Source organism: Parasteatoda tepidariorum, chromosome 4 (assembly GCF_043381705.1).
Source record: "Parasteatoda tepidariorum isolate YZ-2023 chromosome 4, CAS_Ptep_4.0, whole genome shotgun sequence".
NCBI classification, from domain to species: Eukaryota; Metazoa; Arthropoda; class Arachnida; order Araneae; family Theridiidae; genus Parasteatoda; species Parasteatoda tepidariorum.
In genome coordinates, this window is record NC_092207.1 from 31,827,142 (window position 1) to 31,836,476 (window position 9,335).

At 28.8% G+C, this 9,335-nt stretch overlaps 1 protein-coding gene across 1 annotated transcript in view; it reads right to left on the reverse strand.

Moving 5' to 3' along the window:
* Positions 1-5,839, reverse strand: part of LOC107443403 (polyamine-transporting ATPase 13A3) — a 70,852-nt gene extending 65,013 nt beyond the window's left edge. Inside the window, exon 1 of the mRNA XM_016057250.4 lies at positions 5,548-5,839. The gene's annotated coding sequence lies outside the window, so the exon portion shown is untranslated. The remainder of the gene's footprint in view (positions 1-5,547) is intronic.
* Positions 5,840-9,335: the final 3,496 nt, after the last annotated feature.

The window sequence follows — 9,335 nt, forward strand, 5'->3', positions numbered from 1 at the left end:
ACTGTTAATATCAGAACGGTGTTGATTAATTCGAATGTTAAGTGAGTTACTAGTTTGTCCAACATATTTCATATTACAGAAACCACAGGTTAACATATAAATAACATTTTTAATTTTACAAAAAGATTTGGAGCTAACGTTATAAAGAACAGTATGTTTTTTATCAATATTAGGGCAAGTTTTGCATCTTTTATCATCACACGCTTTATAGGAAGGTAAAGTATCGGGAATAGAATGCAATTCAAGAAATCGTTTGCTTTCGCTTTTGCTTTCAGAGTAGCAGGATGTCGATCCGAAGTTCCCCTCTGATTTAGGCTCTCCGTACCGGGTACAACATGAAGAATAATTTAAATATTGAACACATTTTTTACCAGGCGCTAAATTGTAATAATTGTTTAATTCCATAATAATAGGCTCAAAGAGCAACATCCTAAACACACATATATATAAATATATATATATATACTACTTTACTGAAAGTTTTTTTTCTATGATGTAAGAAACTTCAAATGCTAAAATAAACAATGACGTAACTCTTCATGAGTTGTGGTACTTTTAGGCCGTATCATTTAGTTTTTGTAATTAAATTAAATAAAGGAAATTTACTCGTCTTAAATTTAAACAAATAATATTTCATTTTCAATTAAACCATTTTAGCATTATAACCTTAGTGCTTAAATTGTTTTAGAATAGGTGGAGAGACTTAACAAGTTTATTCATGGTGGTTTACTTTCGGTATCTGCCTAGAGTAGACTCACTTTGATTGTTCCCCTAACCCTTTCCTTCTGCTGCTTTTATAGTCACTATTTTTGCGTGATAAGAACTTACAAATTTGTGGAAAGGTAAGTTCAAAAGTTAATGGTGTTTTCGAGTTAGTCCCATGATAGGGGTGGCATTCTAAGAATTTAACCTAATTGTTTATTTGAATTACTCAATCCGTATTTAAGTTACTATTTGCCGATGGACATTTCCCACGGTAGTTTCATTTAATCGAAGACTTTGAGATGTTCTAGAAATCTAATTTTAGCCCTTTCTCGTGATTTTAATTTTGAGTGGCGGTAAGCGTCACATTCCTGCCAAAAATTCCCAGGGTGACCGTAGTCTGGAGACTTTAAGAAAAAGTGATGGCAACTGTTTTCTATGAAGTTATCGTAAATTTTATGGTCATCAATTTTATGAATACAGAATAGGAATTTTAGCTGTAGTAATATAATACAGATATGTACAGTTTGTAATACAGATATTTAATTTACAAATTAAATATCTGTATTACAGCTAATAATATCTGCGTTACAAAATTTAAATAGCAATTAGTTGAAATATTTTGTGTCCTCGACTTTTCTCTAAAATATTTCTGGAAATTGGGGAGGCAGCTTCAGAAAAGCTGAAAAATTCCTGCTACCAATTATTTTCTTTCTTACGTATAAGCACTAGGTAGCAGTTCTTTCAATGAAAAGAAAAGAACTTCATGAATGCATAAACTGAAAATTTTTGCGTTATCGAAGGCATCGAAATTTATCTGGGAGCCCGAGGCCGTTAATGGCCCTTTTCCCATCCATCTTCTAGTTTTATCTTTAAGGTGGCTCTTTCTGGTAACTGGAATGCAGACAGGAGTGAAAAGAAAATGAGATATCTTACATTTTAGATAAAGTTGCGAAGCTACAAAAATAAGCTGTCATTGGCCTACTATCGAAAGCGTCTAGTAACATTTGAAAAATATTGCGTGCAAATTTTAAAATAAGGTGGGTTATAAAATTATTTTTTTCATTTAATTCCTGCGAATATGCAATACTTTTTATAGTGCGTAGTTTGCCATCGGAATTGTAACAATAAAAAGCGGTGCAATACTTATTATATAAAATAATTTTAATTTTAAAAAAAAAATAATAATAATAATAACTTTTCCAAGGTGTTGCGCTGAAAAATAAGAAATAAAAAAATTGCATGTAACTTACAGGATGCCATAGGTGATTATTAATGTTAAAAAGGGCAGAAACTCAATTCACTTTTATTTATTTATTATCTCTTTAATTACTCAATCGTAACCACCACTATGACTTAAGCTTCAAATTTGCTGAAAGAAATATGCCATAAGAAGTTGCTAATTTTAATTTTTTTTAATAAATTCATCACTTTTGCATTTTAAGTCGCCCGTGGAGACTTTGATCCAGGTTTCCCGTGGTCCTTGAAAATTTTTTGTAGTATTAGTAAATTTAGGTTAATGCTAGAATAAATGTCTTATTTTAATATACCATTTTATCCTTAAGTGGTTTAGCAAATTGGAATTTTCATGCATATATACTTTCTTTGGAAAACAATTTTTAGTGGTGGTTACATAGAAATTAAAATATAGACATCGGTTTTATTTTCGTTACCATTTTTTAAAATTTTCAAGGCCTGCGGGAACCCTGTTGATCTTATAAGAATCGAATTGAAATAGCTTCAGTTAATTTTCCATGTAATGTTCGTTTCTTATAAAATTTATCTTAAAATGTGATGTAAGACTTTTTTTAATGAAATTTTTAAAGAAAGCAAATGAAAAGTCTTTGGATTTTGAATAACATCAAATAACTGCTTTGTTTATAACAATGGCTAATATAAAATCAATGAGGAAAAATAGTTTTTCAAAAAAAATCTCTCCCAAACGGACTAATAAAAGTTTTTTTTAACGATTTTCAGGATCGAGGGCTAAAATTGTTCTTATCATTGTAGTCGATGCCCAAATTTCAGAACCCTAGCACTAAAGGTTCTGGAGTTATAAGATATCCGGCATAACGTTACGACACCGGCAAAAATACTAAGACAAAATAAAAATACCAGACAAAAATACTAAGTAAACTCGAAAGATAAGTTAGAAAAAAGTGTTGAAATTAGATACTAGTATAAACGATGTTTTACTGTTACAAAACGGACTATCAAACAAATGTTTGTTTCTTTAACTTTGAACTAGGATCTGCAACAGATACCTTTGGCTAATATTTTAATTTTAACTTGCAGATAATTTTAACATAACTATAAGCCTATAAGCCCTCCATATCAAGCCTAAAAATAACAATTTGGGTCTGAATATCACGTTCAATTTTGCTATAACATTCATTATTAAATGAATTTATAATATATAAATTTACTATTTTTATACGCAATTTTGCATTAAAACAGTGAAAGTAATGTCTTTGGAAGTACGTTTATCGTAGATACGTATGAGACTATGAATACCAAAGCTTTATGATGAAGATTTTTCTCTGTAATAATGAAATTTTTAGTTTTTCCCCTAAAGTTCTAGTTTAGTTTGTAAGTGAATTAATTTTTTTACCCAAAAAATATTCTTCAATACGGAATTTAAACATTTTAAAAACATAATCCTGCAATCAATAAAAAAGTGTTTAGAAACCAATCACTGATAGTTTTTGAGTTGCTGATTTCAGGAAAAATAGTACTCCCTATGTTCCAAATTAGTTGCTACATTTTAATTGATTATTGATACTGATGATTTTCTGATTTTGTTTAGATATTTTTAAGAGTGCTATGCTTGCTATCAATCAATATCATTTACTTACCAAAAATTCTCTTCTTTCCTCCCTAAATTGGTAAAAAACTAGTTTCAAAAATCGAGGGTTCGCACAATCTTAAACCATGCCCCATTTTATAAGAACTCTTCCACCAGCAATAGATGAGAAACAAAATGCGAAAGAGGGCATGCAGAGACTTCAACTGCAACGGATTCTCCGTTATTTCAGAAAATATTTTTTCTAGCAGTATAAAGAGTAATACTTACCTGCCAACTGTTTTGGATTTTCGAAAGATTTTATTTTTATATTTAATGTGATAATAAAAGTTTTGCATTCATGCTTGATTAATGTGATAACAAAAGTTTTGCATTCATGCTTGATTAATGTTTTAACAAATTTGATTCAATATACTTTTATTACATTACATTTAAATATTTAAAACATACGAAAAGAAGACCTGCTAGATACTTTACTGTGTTTTAAGTGACGGTGAAAAGTGAATCAGGTATTAGCTTGCTATATCACTTTAATTTGTCCCCTACTAAACACAAGTAATTGAAACAGTTGTTATAAAGTCATATAGACAAATGCCTAAGTAAAGTTCTAATATATGTATATGGGTCATTCTCACGAAAACTGTCATTTTTCAGTTCATAAAATCCCAAAAAAGTAAAGTGAATAAAAAGCTCAGAAAATTTTTATATTAATAGAAATATGTAATGGCATTATAAAGAAAGTATATATCCTTTAAATTATACTTAATATTTAAATAAATTAATTAATTTCGCTGTTTAATAAGTGAGGGAATGATATTTTATTCTAATACATGTTTTTCTCTAAATTATAGCTACCTCAAGTTTGAAAATGATTACATATTAAGTATATCTAACATTTATTATAATTTAGTTTTATATACTTAATAGTTTCTAAAGGTTTGGAAATAAAATTAGCTGGCACGATTGAACAAAACAAAAATTTATAATATACTCATCTTAAATCATTCCCTCAATTCAGCATCATTCCCTCACTTTATACACTAGTGAGGGAATGACAAATCTAATAAAATTTAGAAATAACAGTTAGGCCTAATTAATTTCTGAAATCAATCACATACCATTATATTCATACAAGAAAGCAACATATAATTATCCACTTTCTCGATGAAATCAGAAGTTTTGCTGTTAGATTGTGGGACTGCAAACGTGTTTTGTGCAATTGTTTATATGATGGTTGCTGAACATAGAAAAAAAAGCGTAAAAAAGCCACAGCAAGTTGAAGATGGAAACATACTGCAATTTTGTTCTATGATGCCAGTTGTTAACTGCTAAATTTTTTATTAAAATATTTTTATTCTAAGAAGCTTGCAGGTGATAAGAACATTGTTGTGAGGGAATGACTCCAAACACTAGGGACAAAGTTTAAAATGGTGCTGTGTTAATATTTTTATCAGAAATTAAATTTAAAATTGATTTTCTGAATTCTATATTTCAGTAGTCTGAAATAAAAAAACACAAATTTGTAAATTTTTTTATTTTTATTTCAGAAACAATTTTTTCTTTTTTTAAATCAACAGTGGGGACAAGTGAGGGAATGACTTATNAATAGATTTGTCGTCATTGTGAGAAGGCGTTTCATTTACCTACAGCCCATGTAATAAAATAACTAGGATTGCTTCAACATATTTTAAATGTAATGGTAGTCCAAGTTATTTCATGTTAAAAGTTTCGGAGCTGGAATTAATTATGAGTAAATAAATTTTTCTACTTCATTAAATGAAAATAAATTTATACAGAAATGTTATTCCGACTCAGAGAAATTAAAAAATATTTTTCAAAATATTTGCTTGAAATGTTCCGTTTGCTTAAAGCTTCAGCTCTCAAAACTGTATTAACTTTCCCCTAAACTAGCCTTGTATGTAAAATAATAAAAATTTAAAAATTCAGTTACTTTATTTACTTTAATCATTATAATTCAATTTGATTAGTAAGTATATAGTCAGTCAGATTGTGCGCTTAGAGTAATATGTGAAATTACTTACATTATTTAAGAGTAATCCGGGAGAGCAGAAAGTAACAGGTATCTATCCACCGGCATCTGTAAGGATTATGTCGAGTTTTTTAAGACTTCCCTGATACCATTTTGTTGTTATTATTTTTTTATATATATACTCGTGGAAAAATCACTCCACAAAAATTTTGACCTTAAGCCTCTCCGTTTGTTTAGATAATTGAAAGATGAATAAAACGATGCGCCTTACAAGTCTTATCTGCAAGTGGTGGAGTAGAAGTAATTCTGCTGCCTTCTTTTACTTTTCTTTATTCTATCAGAATAAAGAAGGGGAGAGAAGAAAAGAAGAATAAAAATAATAAAATGCAGGAAACGTTCACTTATCTGGCTTCGATGTGTTACGTATTCTTTTCTCTGAGATTATACCATCACTTGTCACGTGGTGACTAATGTTAAAAAGTAAGGTAAAAACTGACAAAAAACATCGTAAATTTGAAATAACTTAAATCATAGCTATGAAAAACAGGAATGAAAATTAATAATATGCAAGTTGAGTTTTTTTTTCCATCGCAAATACTATATTTAAGACTTTTGTCTCAAGATATTTTTCCTTTTATAACAAGGCTGCGAGGACGTGGAAGAAATCATAAGGTGGTTGCTAAGTTTCCCCTAGGATACAGAAAAATATTTATATTTTGCTACTCTTTCAGCTTTATAAAAACATCCATATATCTGTTATGATTTAAGTAATAAATCTGGTCATTGCTTATAATAACTGGTAATAATTAATAAACAATCTGGTTTTTTTGTTAATAAATGCGACAAATTAAGCACATTAACTATTATTAATGATTGCCAGAGAAGTTTGGTCAATGGGATTAATAAGGCATAATTCATTGAAACTTTACGTAATTTTTATAGACTACTCTAACTCTAACGTAATTTTTATAAAATAAATCTGTCGTTGCAGGGAAATAGAGTAGAAAACTTAAGAACTGCGTGAAATACGGATTTATACTAATGTTTTAATTTAAAATAATAGCTCAAGAAGTTCAATTTGTTTTCTTATGTATATAACTATATCTATTAATGAATGATAATTTTTGAAAACTTGCGTTCATAAATTATACTATCGTTACAAAAGATTAATAAAAATATTAGATTATGGAATACGGCTATTATTAATAATCATTGTTTATTGCTTTAAATGATCAGATTAAACAAGGGAAGTGAAGGAGGTAATCAAGGGAATCAGGAAAATCCCGGTTTACCTTACACTCTTGTTCTTTAAGCGCCATTTCCAGGTACACATTTCCCCAGTCTACCCTACTCTGATGTTTTTCTTGATTAAGTGTCACTGCCTGATATATATTAGCCCAATATACTTTTAAGTTAAGTGCCTAAAAAACGAAAATGTAAGAAGAATCATAACACAATGTTTAATTCATTAAAAAATATGTTTTAAGAATCATAACGAAAATGAACAACGCATATGCAGAGCGGATGTCTGGCTACAAAATAAACAAGCAAACGGGCATTGCCTAGCTGTTAGCTCTACATTCCTCGATGTTCATAAACAGCCGAAAAAATTTAAAAAATGGTTGTGCTGATAAGATGAAAAAAAAGTGTTCTGATTTTACTGTAGTTATATATTTTTACTTCTATTGATTTCACATTTTTCAAGATTCGTACACAGCTGGAAAAATTTAAAAAGTGGTAGTATTGATAAGATGAAAAAGAGCGTTTTAGTTTTCCTGTAGTTACATATCTTTATTTTTATTAATTCTAGATTCCTCGAGGTTCATAAACATCCCGAAAAATTTAAAAAGTGGTTGTGCTGATAAGATAAAAAAAAAGTGTTCTGATTTTCCTGTAGTTATATATTTTTACTTCTATTGATTCTAAATTTTTCAAGATTCGTACGCAGCTGGAAAAATTTAAAAAGTGGTAGTACTGATAAGATGAAAAAGAGTGTTCTGATTTTCCTATAGTTATATATTTTTACTTCTATTAATTAATTCTACATCTTTCGGGGTTTGTACACAGCTTAGAAAATTTAAAAAGTGGTTGTGCTGATAAGATGAAAAAAAGTGTTCTGATTTAACTGTAGTTATATATTTTTACTTCTATTGATTCCACATTTTTCAAGATTCGTACACAGCTGGAAAAATTTAAAAAGTGGTAGTATTGATAAGATGAAAAAGGGCGTTTTTGTTTTCCTGTAGTTACATATCTTTATTTTTCTACATATACTAGTTACATATTCTAGATTCCTCGAGGTTCATAAACAGCCCGAAAAATTTAAAGTGGTTGTGCTGATAAGATTTAAAAAAAAAAGTGTTCTGATTTTCCTGTAGTTACATATTTTTACTTCTATTAATCCTTCATTTCTCGAGGTTCGTACACAGCTGGAAAAATTTAAAAAGTGGTAGTACTGATAAGATGAAAAAGAGTGTTCTGATTTTCCTATAGTTATATATTTTTACTTCGATTAATTCTACATCTTTCGGGGTTCGTACACAGCTTAGAAAATTTAAAAAGTAGTAATATTGGAAAAAAAAGAGCGTCTTTTTTATGTAGTAACATATTTATATTACTAATAACTCTACAATCCTCAGGGTTCGTACACAGACGGAAACGTTAAAAAAGTAGTGTTACTAAAACGATGAAAATTTTCATTATGCTTGTGACAACCAGGAAACTAGACTCGAAAGAAATATATCTAAAAAATTGAATTTGTAATTGAAATAATATATATATATANAAAGGTCTAAATTCAAATTTTCATAGAACTGCGAAAAATCATTCAAATGGCATGAAAATTTGATATGTTCTAAAGTGAACCCTCTACTGTTAGTTACATATGATATTTTTCTTCTTTGATGAAATATTTCAATACATATTTTATACTCTATTGCATATTAAAGTTTCGTCAAAATACAATAGTATATTTATCATGCATTTTATAAATACGTTTAATTTAACTCACTAATAACGAGCTCTCATTTAACGAGATTCCGGATTTAATAAACGAAATGGAATAGTTTGTTCGTTATAATGTTATTAATGCAGGGGCGCAGAGAAGAAGGAGTTATGGAAATTAGAATCCTTTCCAAAAATCACCCAAAAGAATTAAATCAGCTGCGGATCAATCGGAAAAAAGAGATTTACCCATTATAATAAGAGATGTAATAAAATTACTACAATGTAAATAAACGCAATAAATCACTTATATTTTCAGCCCTTATTTCTTCAGTCTTGGTGTATACATCGCTAATTAGGAACTACATGACAATAATAGAAAATTAATTTTTTTTTCAATTAACAAAAAATTGAATGAGCTTAAGCAAAAAAAAGTATTTGGATGATAAAAAGTCATTTATAATTCAAAATAAAGACCGAATTTCAAATTTTAATAAAAAAAAAAAAAGCTTTAAATAATTTTCTACATAATGCTTGACAAACTTTTTAGCAGGCTTGCAAATATTGTCTTAACTAGCCCCCTTTCAATCTTATTAATCTATAATTCTTCAATAATAAGAATAATAGCTCATTGTATAAAAAAAAATCATTGTTGACAGAGGCAAATTACAGGAATTGGAATTTCTTCATTATCCTCCATACTCACTAGACCTAGCCCCATTGTAGGGATGATACAGCAATCTGCAAATTGAGATTTTTAATTTGGAAATCAACTAAATATGAATAGAAAAAATACGATTCGAAGAAACATGAAATAATGAGTCGTAAATCAGTTGAAATATGATTGTAAAGCACTACGGCCATTTGATAGTCTCTTTAATACAAATCACTATGTCC